We start from the raw sequence: 12,254 nt of genomic DNA, 5'->3' as shown, positions 1-12,254 counted from the left end.
AGCTTCAGGGCTGAAGCACCACAGGCCTTGGTATCTCTGCTGAGCTTCCCAGTCACATCTCCTATTGGGAAAGTGGAAGGGGTAGAGATCATTGATGTCTCTTTGACATTGGTGGGGAGGAAGGAGGCAGCACAACCAACTAAGAAACCGTGTGGGGTCTGGGCTGATAGAGGTGGTCAGAACTCAATGCAGCGTGACTGGCCCCGACCCCCAGAGTACAATGAAGGCTGTTTGGGGGGAAAGGAAATTCGTGGAAAATACTGAATTCATTGCAGTGTTTTGATCTCAGTGAACGTGACTATCAGGATAAGCACATATGTGATGGTCAGTTTCTAACCTAGCTGCTTTGGCTCTGGCTGCCGTTAAGGTATTTTCCCTGGAGATCCGAGATTCCTGGGTCTCTCTTCTCTACGCAGGAAAGAAAATTTCTGAGGGCTGAGCTAGGCATTGAGACAGAAAGAAAAGTGAGACACTGCACACGGTGTAGTTAAAAAGCTCCTCTGTTTCTAGAAGGAAAGCATGGCCAGCCTCAGGACAGGGCACAAGGGATGGATGCTCCGGAACCTTCAGGTTTCTCCTCAAGAAGGCAAAGCTCCTTGAGTGTCTGAGGTAGATTCAGGGAATGGAAGCGCGATAGGATAACTGCATATTCAGTGGGAATGGGCTGGATTGGGAGGGAAGATGGAGTATCTGTTTTTTCTTTGCTCATGATAAAAAGAAAAGGGGCTGGGGGAAGGCACATGGCCATAAAAACATAAGAAACGAGGTAAAGCATGAAGTAATCGAAAACAAACTTTCGGAGAACTAGCCACTTCCTTCTAAGGCTGGGACCAGGACAAGAGGAACTGTTCTGCTGAATCACTGTAACAGGAGAGATTCTCCGGTATCACACATCTAAACTGTTGTTGACGAAGAAAGGAAAGGAGATGAGTGTCAAAAGCAATGAGATAAGAGGGTACAAGGAAAGGGAGAAGCCACCAGACAATGGATACTTAATAAGGGTCCTAGTATTACCCCTACTGAGTATCACCTCTGGAGCTACTGGGAAGAGATCCAGAAGTTAGGACTCCAAACTAAATCTGGGAACATTGGGCTGGCAAGTGTCAACATTGGTGGGTTGATTTCTGCCTATGGAATGGGTAGGGATATAAGAACAGAGGCTGTGGTATAGGAAGGAGAGTTCTCTCCAGCATGGACAGAACTAGGGCAAAGAACTGGGTCTTAGAGTTGGCTCTTTAAAACAGTAAGCATGAATCCAGAAAGCCAGGTAGGGCCCGTATTTCTGGGGCTAAACCCAAGAAAATGTTAGCTCTCCTGCCAACAATAATCTCAGGAGTGTAAAATAGACTAGAGAGAGATGTAGAGTGAAAAAGTGGTACAACAAAACTTGGGTGACAAATCTTAGTTAATAGGGACAAGCCAGGTAGTGGTCACATTGGGTGAGGAACTGGTCCTGGACAATCTTAGCTCTTTTGTTAGTACTTGGAAGTTCTTTACAGTCTGTAGAGGAGCCTGCAGTAAAATTTTTGATGTGACAAAATTTAGCCACCCTGGCTGGTGTGGCTCAGTAGACTGAGCACCAGCCTGTGAACCAAGGTCAGCGGTTCAATTCCCAGTCAGGGCACATGCCTAGGTTGCAGGCCAGGTCCCCAGCAGGGGGCACGCAAGAGGCAACCACACATTGATGTTTCTCTCCCTTCCTTTCTCCCTCCCTGTACCTCTAAAAATAAAATCTTTTTTAAAAAGTAAAAAATAAAAATAGTCCTAGTACGTAGGCACTATTTTCATCTCACTGTAAGGAAACACATTGAAAAAAATTAACTTGTCCAAGATTACATAGCTGATAACTGATGAAGCTGGAGAAACAGCCCCAAGAAATCCAGTTCTCTATCCCGTGTTACTTCTCTCTGCTGCTCACCTGTTTGTCACGGACAGACTCCCTTTACCTTCTTTATCCAACCCCGCCCTGTTAAGTTTGGATGAGGGTCCAGCCTACTGGTAATTTATGAAAACTTATGTTTGCGGACCCAAAGGCAAGCAATTAAAACCTATAAAGCACAGATCGCAGCACTGATCAAGCATGTGATGAGCAGCCACTATGTCAAACCTAATTGTGGGCAGCAATGGGACACAGAATCAAGACCCACTCTCTCCCCTCACCAAGTTTACAAGCCAGAGTGGGACATGGCAAGCAAACCACCAGGGAGCAAGGCAGATGGAGTCAGAGGAACAGGACAGATGCACACGTGAGCTCCAAGGACAGAGGAGAGCAAATGCTCAGACTTACAGGACCTGACAGAGACTTCTAGGAGTGACAAGCTGGGCTTTAAAGCACAAGCTGCCTTCATCTCATTTGGGGGTCATCCCAGCCCAGGAACATAGGGCTCAGCCTGGACACACAGACAGGGGCAGGGAGATGCCTCAAATTTGAGTAGCTGGAGAATATTCTTGGAAGATGAAGCTGGAAAATTAATCACATGTCAGGTGAAACAGTCTGGGCCTTATTGCATGGACATAAGAGGTTACTGATGGGTTTTGAACAGATGAATAAGGCAACCAGAACTTTCTGAGTCCACAATCTGTGTTTTGAAATGAAGATACTAGCTTGGAGAGGAAAGAAACCAGGGGCTGAGAAAACCCCTCAGCTGCCCCTGCAGTAAGACAGAACAGTCAAGTGAGGGCCTGGCCTGTGGTGGGAGCTGGGAATGGAAAGCAGCAGACTGGGGAGACACCTTGGAAGAAGGAGTGATCATTTAAAAACAAGCCAGATATGCACATGGAGGGTTGGGAAAGGTAAAGGAGCCAGAGGAGTCAAATATGACGTGATCTCCCCCAGGCTCGGAGCCTGCTCCCTGGGGTCCAGCACAGTGCCACGCATGTTAGAACGGGTGTCAATCCATAGTTCCTGCCAGAGACGTGCTCACATTTGCTGGGAACATAATAGATGTCAGGTTGCATATACCTTCCCGTCACTGCATAAATGCGAAATGCTTATGGTAATTACGACGGATAATCAACCTCTCTTGCTCTTCTACCGCTGAACCACAAAATAAGTGCAGCCTACGGCAGCCTCACATTTGCCAGGTCACTCCACCGCACATGAGCACTCAAAAACAAACCTCTGAAGATTTATTCTTCACTTTTCTGAACAATGAACTAAATAGTGTTTAGTCTTCCCTCTTCTGAGTAATGAACTAAGGAGTGTTTCCCTGCTGCAACCGCTGAAAAACAGCTTTGAAACCCTCATTGAGATTTAATTACCTAACCCTTCTTTGCTAACACTCTCCTTTCATCTTGTTGAAAAAGAGTACTTAGGAGATGTTCAGAGAGGAACTGAGCACTTCCTAAAGGAAACCCGAGCTGCCAGTCTGCCAGTCCAGCCCAGCACCTGGAAACCGTTGGGACCACCTGAGGCCAGGACTGTCACCCCACTGCTCTGAATGTTGAGATTTTCTGCCTCCCTGACACCGAGGACCTTCACCACCCAACCTCAAGAAAAGCGTGAACAAATCCCCATAATTGCATGCTACGCTCCAAGCATTCTTAATTTACAATTCCAACAGAATTTGCCAAAGAACCAAGCTGTCTACCCAGAGGTTTTTTTTGTTTTTGTTTTTAAAGGTTTTTATAAACACAGCACTGCACCGAGGGCTGTAACAGAGAGGGCGGATGTCACACCTAGGGAAAAATGCAAGTGGGTTCCTATTTGGTGATTTTAGGAGGGGAAGCTCGGGTGCAGGCTGGGTGACCTGCCTGAGCCCAGCGTCCTCACTCAGGTGCCTGATTCGTGGAAATCTCCCATTGGACACTTTTCCTTTGACATAAGCCCTGTACAGGTCCTGTGTGTCTTTTTAACACAGCATTCCACTTAAACATTTTAGGAACCAGGCTCTAAGAGTTCAAAGACAAAAAAATCACTGACCCTACTTTCAGAAAGTTTAGTTTGAAGAAAATACATGTAAACAAGTAAAATCGAAATAATAAACGTAAACTAGTCATGGCACTTTTGACAGGCAAGGGGAGCTTGGAAAGGAATCTTCCATTCCCACACGAGGATGGCCTGCAGAGTGGGGTACGAGGGCCCTGGGGCTGGCACCCCGAGCAGAGGGAGCAATAGGGGGAAGGAGAGGGGGGAAGCAGCAAGGGGCACGAGGAACCCACAGCAGGACCAACCTGGCTGCAGAAGGCCAAGTGAGGCCAGACTGGCAGGCACAAGTCAGACTGTGGAGGGTCTCAAAAGCCACACTAAAGGCTCTTCTCAGACATACAGCAGCATGCCACTTGAACCACATATAAAGCACGGGAAAGGATTACGTGACTGACTGGACTGACAACAGCTTATCCCAGAGACCTTGTTTACAGCAAGGGAAATGGGCTGGGGCCATCTTCTTCCAGGGTAGCTGGGCCACCACCAAGCAATGCCGCTCCAGCTCAGCTGCCTTGCCCAGTACACGCCCCAGCTGGACAGTGCCATCCCTGGGTTGTATCACAGTCTCCCAGTGTCGCTCCAACTCTCCAGTTCCACCTCCCAACCACCCAGGGCAGTCAAAGTTTATTCACTTCCGGCTCCACCTGGTCCCCGCCCTCCTGGAATATTCCACACTTTCTACCTCTCCTGCCAAGACTCAGCTCCAACCCAAGGGGTGACATCATACACGGGGACACTCTGCATGGGCATGGGCTTGCGGGGTTCTCCCTCACCTCTCAACATTCTGTGAGAAGTACTGCCTGAATGTTTTATTCTGCTATTAGTCACATGCTGACTTATCACATCTGTTCTTGTCCCCAGCTTTTTTCCCCAATGGCAAGAGGACAAATGTTTCATAATTGCACACACCACTAAAATCAAGAGAAAATAAACTGGACCCTTTCAAGTACCAGACTGGAGACTAGCTGACAGGAGACAAGGGTTCTTCCCCCTCTCTGAGGGGTATGTCATATAGCATAAACTTCATAAAGATGCATACAGGGCCCTTGTGCCCCTGAAAGCAAGTTACCCGCCCCACCCACAAAATCTGGAGAGTGGCAGAGTGCGAATTTACCTGAGCTGCCCCAGCTAATTAAGCACAATGGGATTATCAATCCCACCTCCTGTCTCATCTGCACTGCCACATTTTAAAAAACAGACCACACTCACAGTGGCATCTTACAGGTAAAGCATAGTTTTTCACCCCTTTCACTGGACGGCACAGGCACCTGTGTTAGCTGTTGCCCAGGAGCTGGTGCCTTGCTCAGAGTAACACAGCTACATGGAGTCAGAAATAGATCAAGTTTGTTGGATTTCACGCTGTTTTATCAGCAAAATTAGGAATAAATATTATTTCTTATGCACATTCCCAAAACCACACACCTAACAACTAAACCAAGAATCTTACTTTAGTGTCATGAATACTCTGGGATCTCAGAATAGTCTCATTCCCGTTTCTCAGATGGAAAATTTCTACGTTTTCTGCAATGATTCTCTCCTGAGATTCAGGATAAAGTCACACAAAGGTGAAACTATATGCAATATAACTGTGCTCCTGTAGTAAGCTTTCAGTTTAACTTACTCCCAAACTGGTGCGAGCAGCACTGCCTCTCTCTGCCTTAATGAGATACATCTCTGACTTCAGAAAACACGTTCTTCAAGGGATGGCCATCGCTGTCTGCTTAACAGAAAGGTGTGTGTGATGTGCCTGTTCCCCCCATAGTAACACATTTGGCATGGTGTAAATTCAGTAAATTAAAAGTCACTTCTCTAGTGTAGGTTTAAAAGTATACGATAGTTTTAAGCCTCTGTAGTAACAACACTTACCCGATAAAGCAAGCTCTGCAGTGATCAAAGTATGCAACGGCCCTGGCTGGTGTAGCTCAGTGGATTGAGGGTGGGCTGCGAACCAAAGGTCATCTGTTTGATTCCCAGTCAGGGCACATGCCTGGGTCGTGGGCCAGGTCCCCAGTGGGGGCCACGTGAGAGGCAACCACACATTGATGTTTCTCTCCCTCTCTTTCTCCCTCCCTTCCCCTCTCTAAAAATATTTTAAAAAATAAAAGATACATTTTTTAAAAAAGTATACAACATACTTGGATCTAGGCACATTCTATACATGTATACATTATGTAATATATGGTTTAACTTTCTCCACTCTTAGGAAGATACATTGAGATTTTTAAATATCTGTGTTTTTGCAAAATATTCCAACTCTTAAATTTCAAAACCAAGAAAGAGAACTCTTTCATTATTAAGGACACAGTGTACTATAGACATCCCCTTTGAAGACAACTAAATTGAAAAAGAAAAGGAAAAAAAAATCAAATACTCATACACCACAGCTCTCAAACGGTTCCCTAAGGCACTCCCAGCCACTTCAGCCAACTGACACAGACAAGATGAACCCCTAGCTTGTAGCAGTCAAGTTTTAATACAGGGCCCTCACACCTTCCTTTCAGTGATGTCGTATCTTAACAAAGCTGGGTTTCAGTGGCTGCTGTGATAAAAACTACCATGCAAAACTCAGCATGGGACAGTGAGGATGGCAGTGGTCAATCGATCTCTAAGTTTGGTAAGTTGTAAAATGTGCAACTGATGTGTATGTGCCATTCATAATTAACTGTAGTTATTTAAGAATACATCTTTTCTTTCGATATATATTTTTGCCAAACAGCTAGTATGTTGTTAGGACAAACTCCCTTTTGTTTGAACACGACTACCACTTAATAAATGGAATTGTTAAGACACTTATTTTGGCCTAGGGTCTATTAAAACAATTACTGCCCTGGCTCGTGTGGCTCAGCGGATTGAGTGCCGGCCTGTAAACCAAGGGGTGGCAGGTTTGATTCCCATGCCTGGGTCGCGTGCTGGGTCTGCAGGAGAGGGTGCGCAAGAGGCAACCACACACTGATGTTTCTCTCCCTCTTTTTCTCCCCCTTCCCTGCTAATAATAAAATCTTTAAAAAGAGAAAAAAAGAAAAAATTACTAATAAAACTGTCCAAGGAGAAAGTTTGGGGACCTCTGTAATAAATATGCATCAGATACTTTAATAACCTAACCAAGAAAGAAAAAGATTTTTCAAAATGTTTACCAGCCAATGGTATATTCTTAATAATATACAATTATTAAAGAATAGTAATTCTTTAAGCAAAAATCTGATGGGAAACAGGTTAGAGCAGCAGCAAAAACATTGAATTATTTTAAAAGATCCTCCAAGGTATCTCATTTATTTTAAATCTCTGGGGTACTTATTACTAACCTTTGGGAAATCTCATTATGTGCTACATCACTTACTCAATCATCAAGGGAAAGTATTAATTCTTGACTCTAAGTAATATGAACTTGGATAGGATGCTGTGTCCTTGGAAAGTTTTAAGGTGATTGTTGAACACACAATGGTATAGCATATATTAATTCTTAGCACTCTTTTTCTTAAAAAAAAAAAAACACTATAAATAGTTCCATTCATTATAACACTACATCCTTATCAATGTAACAGAAGTTGTTTTCCAGAAGAATCAGATGAGATTTTCTTGCACTTAAATACTTTTAGTTCATTGAAACTTTTTTCTTATTCAGAGCAAATATCAATTATCCTAATGCAATTAGAAAAGGCATCTTGATGAAAGGCTCTTATGTGCTTCACTATTTAATGTAGCCACATTTAGTGCAAATTTAAAAAATATCGTTTCCTTTATGGTGTTAATTTTTCTAAGAACAGAGTGTGCTGGCAGGTTACATACTGCCTAAAAGAACTGAAATATAAAACTGCACATGGAATAGCATTCAGAAATATAAAAAAGTATTTAATTGGAATTTAACACAGTATTTGGGTAACAGTGAAGTCAAAGTGAAATTCCTAGCTGCTTGCATATAATATCTAATATATATAACTCATTCAAGTAATCCACTAACAATCCCTACAAAAAAACCCTATTTAGCTTATGGTGTGAAATATAGCTTTTGATAATAGTTAGTTTTTTCTAAAAGAGAATGACAGATTTTTGAGAGTTCAAGATAAGATCTCAGTATTATTCTGAGTCATGCTAAAACAATAAAGACTTTTCAAAATACAGTTAAACTAAACAGTCTTCTCGGAGAGCAGAAGGCCAGGCCAGGCCAGACCAGACCAGACCAGACCCATGACGTGAAAGGAAACATACCAGAGCAACGTAGCTACCTGAAAGTAATGACTGAATCTGGTTTCTGAACATGGCTGTTCCTCTAATTTCACATTGGTAACTCACTAATATAAACATTTACTTTAATGGGTTTCATCAACTCTGGTAACATAGTTCCAAACAATGAAAAGAACCCAACTTTTATATCAAATAAAGGTAATTTGTAAAAAATAAAGGTGATTTAAGAAATTGAGAACAGATTTGATCAAATATAAATAAATATTCAAGAGGTCAAATAAGCGTGGGTGTGACTTTAATTTTGGAAACACAACACAATCCCCTTAAGTTCGTCATTTAAATAGAAGGCTACCTAGTATTTTCTGTCCACTATGTTCAATGTTAACATTCTGGGCAAAATGCTGCCCATTCTCTCACATGTGGAAGAGGAGAGTAAGTTTATTTCCCACAAGCCCCTGCTAGCATATGTAGTTTCTTATTTCCCATATCCCGCTGGGGTCTGTCCTCTTTGCTCTTGCTTCGTACTTCCTCATGGACACTGAAGCTTAATGACAAATTATGGAAGTCGTTTCCTCCTTTATGAAGTATGAAGACAAAAGGCATTAAGGTCATTTCACATTAATTTAGCAAAGCGATTTTGTGCCAACATTATCACAACATACATTTCGGTATACCATAAACAATTACATAATGGCTTCACAACTACACTACTTAATCCAATTAACAAAATATTTCTTTATGAAAAGTCTGCTCAAAAGATTACATTCACTTCTTCATTTAATATCTTAAGGTCATAGTAGACTCAAAGACAGAAAATTACTTACCTTAAACATCTGTATTCTCCAAAAACATATATTCCACTTCAATTACTCCGAATACCCCAGAAATAGCCAAACTCCCTGCAATGTTCCACAATTCTGCTAATCAAAGGGTTCTTAACAAGGTCAAAACAAAGCCACAGGTTTTATTAGTGAACAAAGACCCTAATGGGCAGGAAAATTAAGATGGAACTGCTCAAAAAATTCTCATTCAAGGAACTCAGGTTACAGGTAGGTAATCTCTCTAGCTCTCTAGAGAACTACCTGAATGACACGGCTCCAGGATTTCTGAGTGGGTACAGTATCAGTTTCACGATCTGGCTACTCAGATTTGGAGAGGTGAGTGCAGCATAGGGGTAGATTTCTCCTCTTTGACAAAAGCAGCAAAAGGAATAGGTTGAAAGAAGCAGGTGTAGTTGTTACTAAGGCCTCACCAGAGACAATACATATGCCAGCTGCCCTAATTACCAAACAGGCCTTTGGAGTGCCTGAGCTACAACGAAATAGCGGCAGAATCAGTTCCAGAGTCTGGTCCCAAGTTGTGAACTAATTTAGTTGTGAGATCTTCCACAAGGCAGTATCTACGGCCCTCTCTTCTCACCTATGGGTTCGTCTAAGATGTTAAACCACAACTAGATAGACCAGGTATGCTCCTCATTAACAATTTATTCCAGTGGAGAGATTTAAAACTCAATGCTCGGGCCCCACCAAGATTCAAATTTAATTGGTTTCATTGCGAGGTCTAGGTATTAAACAGACTTAACTCCTCAGGTAGTAGTTAATAGACACCCAGGGTTGAGAACCACCAACAAAAAGTTATCGTTGGATAGGGTTGAATACCTGGGCCTCTTCAATATGTAAGACCAGGGCTGGGAGCTGGCATTTTGGCACTCTGTGGCGAGTCCAAATCTCTTGTCATTAAATGAGCCAAAGGTGCCAGCACTATTGTCAAAGCCCTCCAGTGGTAAAACACCTGGGCTCCCTGTATCACCTGTGTGGCCAAGCTACCACAGTAGGGGCAAAAGGAGCGCTTTCCAAGGGTGGAGACACCCAAGTTGTACTCAGTTCTGTTAACTTTCTTAATTTGGGCCAATGAAAGGAGCAGCCACTGAGGTGTGTCCTCAGCACATTCCAGTGAGAATTCAGGAGGGGGAAGGGAGGAGCAGGGTGTGGAGAACAGTGAAGGGGACTAGTGTGGAAAGGTGGAGACAGGTGTATTACACTGGGCATGAGTGTCAGAGGAGTTTCTGAAAGATAGTACTCCCCCTAGAAATGAATCACTAATTATCAATAAGGAGACGATTAACACTTTGTAAGTACATTCATCCCTGATGATCAATTATACAATGGTAATTACCTGGTAAGCCTTACCTTGAAGGGCCTTATAGCACTACCTTCAAGGTAGACAGCTGAAAGCCTGGATTCTAAGTCCAGCTCTGCCAACAATTATCTGTCTGTAACTGATCGTGGGAGACTTTTCAGCAGTCTCAAAGCAAAAGCATATTCTATCAACCTTCCCCCAAAACACACAACGAAGGGACTGCCAGTGGGTGGGTATGTGTGGATGGGTATTTTCCAAGTGTCATAATCACAAGAGATTTCTCAAGTTTTCAGACCTTGCTTATGTATACCGCAGCTTTGGAAAAAAGGGGAGGGGAAATTAATATTGTACTTCACAATGTATTTTGATGTTTACCTTTGACTGATATTTAAAAAAAAATTATTCCTCTTCTCCATTCTTTCTCCTGCAATGATTTTTCTTATTATTTATAAAATAACAATTTAAGGCTGGATTTGATCTTGTAAGTTTATCCAACTGCCTCATCTTACAGATGAAGAAACAGAAATGACGTGAGCAAGTTCTCACAGCTTTTTAATGACAAGACCACGCACTGAAGATGGATACTCCCATCTACCTAATCTGAAAGCCTTCATTCTCTAGAGGTTTAATTCAAAAGTATTTCGGTAAAACAGGCTATCAGGAGATAGACCAAAACACAGCAAGGAAACGAACTTTTACAATTCTTGTTTGGCTATATGCATGTAGCTATTTCAGGATGAAGGCAGCAAAATACGGAGAAACAGTAAACACCTATCTCCCAGGTACACCTAAAGACTTCCTCTCAGAAGTTATGCCAGGCTAACCATGTTATTTCTAACACAGCTGACAATCATAGATGGGACATTAAGGTGGGCCTGGGTGTTTGGTCTTCAAAATTCTTAGAAGTGAACCATGCTTTCACTGCTCTGCCACCCTCCTCCTAATAGTTATAAAGAAACAAAATACATTTAATTAGCACAGGTGTGCCAGGTGGGTGGCGAATGATGGAAGGCAGTCATGATCTACCACGGATCATATTATCATATTTAATTCTGAAACTCAGCAGGTAACCATTACTAAGCTGAGCTTGTTTCCTTAAGTGTAAAATGGGATTGTAATCTTACCGTTTCTCAACTGCTCGAATGAAACACTGGGAAGGTACAGAGTGATACTGTATGGCACAAAACAACCAGTGCTTCGCAAAAGAAGAGTGGGTACTTAGTATTAGGGGATTTCTGAATTTCAGAAATTTTAATTGTTTTCTATATCATGTCAAGGTCTGTTCTGGAGAAACTATTTTTCCAATATTAAACAGGACTATGTAAGAAGGGGTTTAGTGAACAAATAGCAGGAATACATTAGGTTTAAAAAAATTAACTGTTTTTAACTTCAAAATTTCTCAGAGCCTTGAATATAATACAGACTCCATAATATATGACTCCAAGATCTCCAAGATGGAAACACAAGTGAGCAGCACCTTCCAAGCTTCTATGACCTGACTCTTTCACACACACCATCGCAGCGGAGCGACGTTCCCTGGAACACACTTTGGGGGAAAACAACAACAACGGCACTATTACTATTACTATATATTTTTCCTAGTATTTGCTTGAAAACAAAATCGTAAGACACTTTTGTTAAGAAAAAATTGTTCACATAAACATAAATGTTTGTAAACCCTTTATAGGCTGACTATTCAAGCTCTAGAATAACATGATTCCAAATCCGTTAAGGCCAGATCACTAACAAAAAGCTCTTTTCAAAAGGCCATTGAGAAGAACCCACCATCAGGACAGAGAACGAACCTTTCAAGTTTTGTAGAAGTCATCTGACTCCTAGGTCTCAGGTACAGATATCTGTTACAATAGACAGAGCTCTTCCCTTGACAGTCCAGCCTCACCTTTCTTATCCTCTGGACCAGCCAGAATGAAGGCATCTGCCACATATAATTTTTTTATTCTAACACTGAATCCCATACAAAAATTTTTTTCTAATACAGAATTTT

The sequence above is a fragment of the Desmodus rotundus genome, chromosome 2 (assembly GCF_022682495.2).
Source record: "Desmodus rotundus isolate HL8 chromosome 2, HLdesRot8A.1, whole genome shotgun sequence".
NCBI classification, from domain to species: Eukaryota; Metazoa; Chordata; class Mammalia; order Chiroptera; family Phyllostomidae; genus Desmodus; species Desmodus rotundus.
This window is presented reverse-complemented; position numbering follows the sequence as displayed.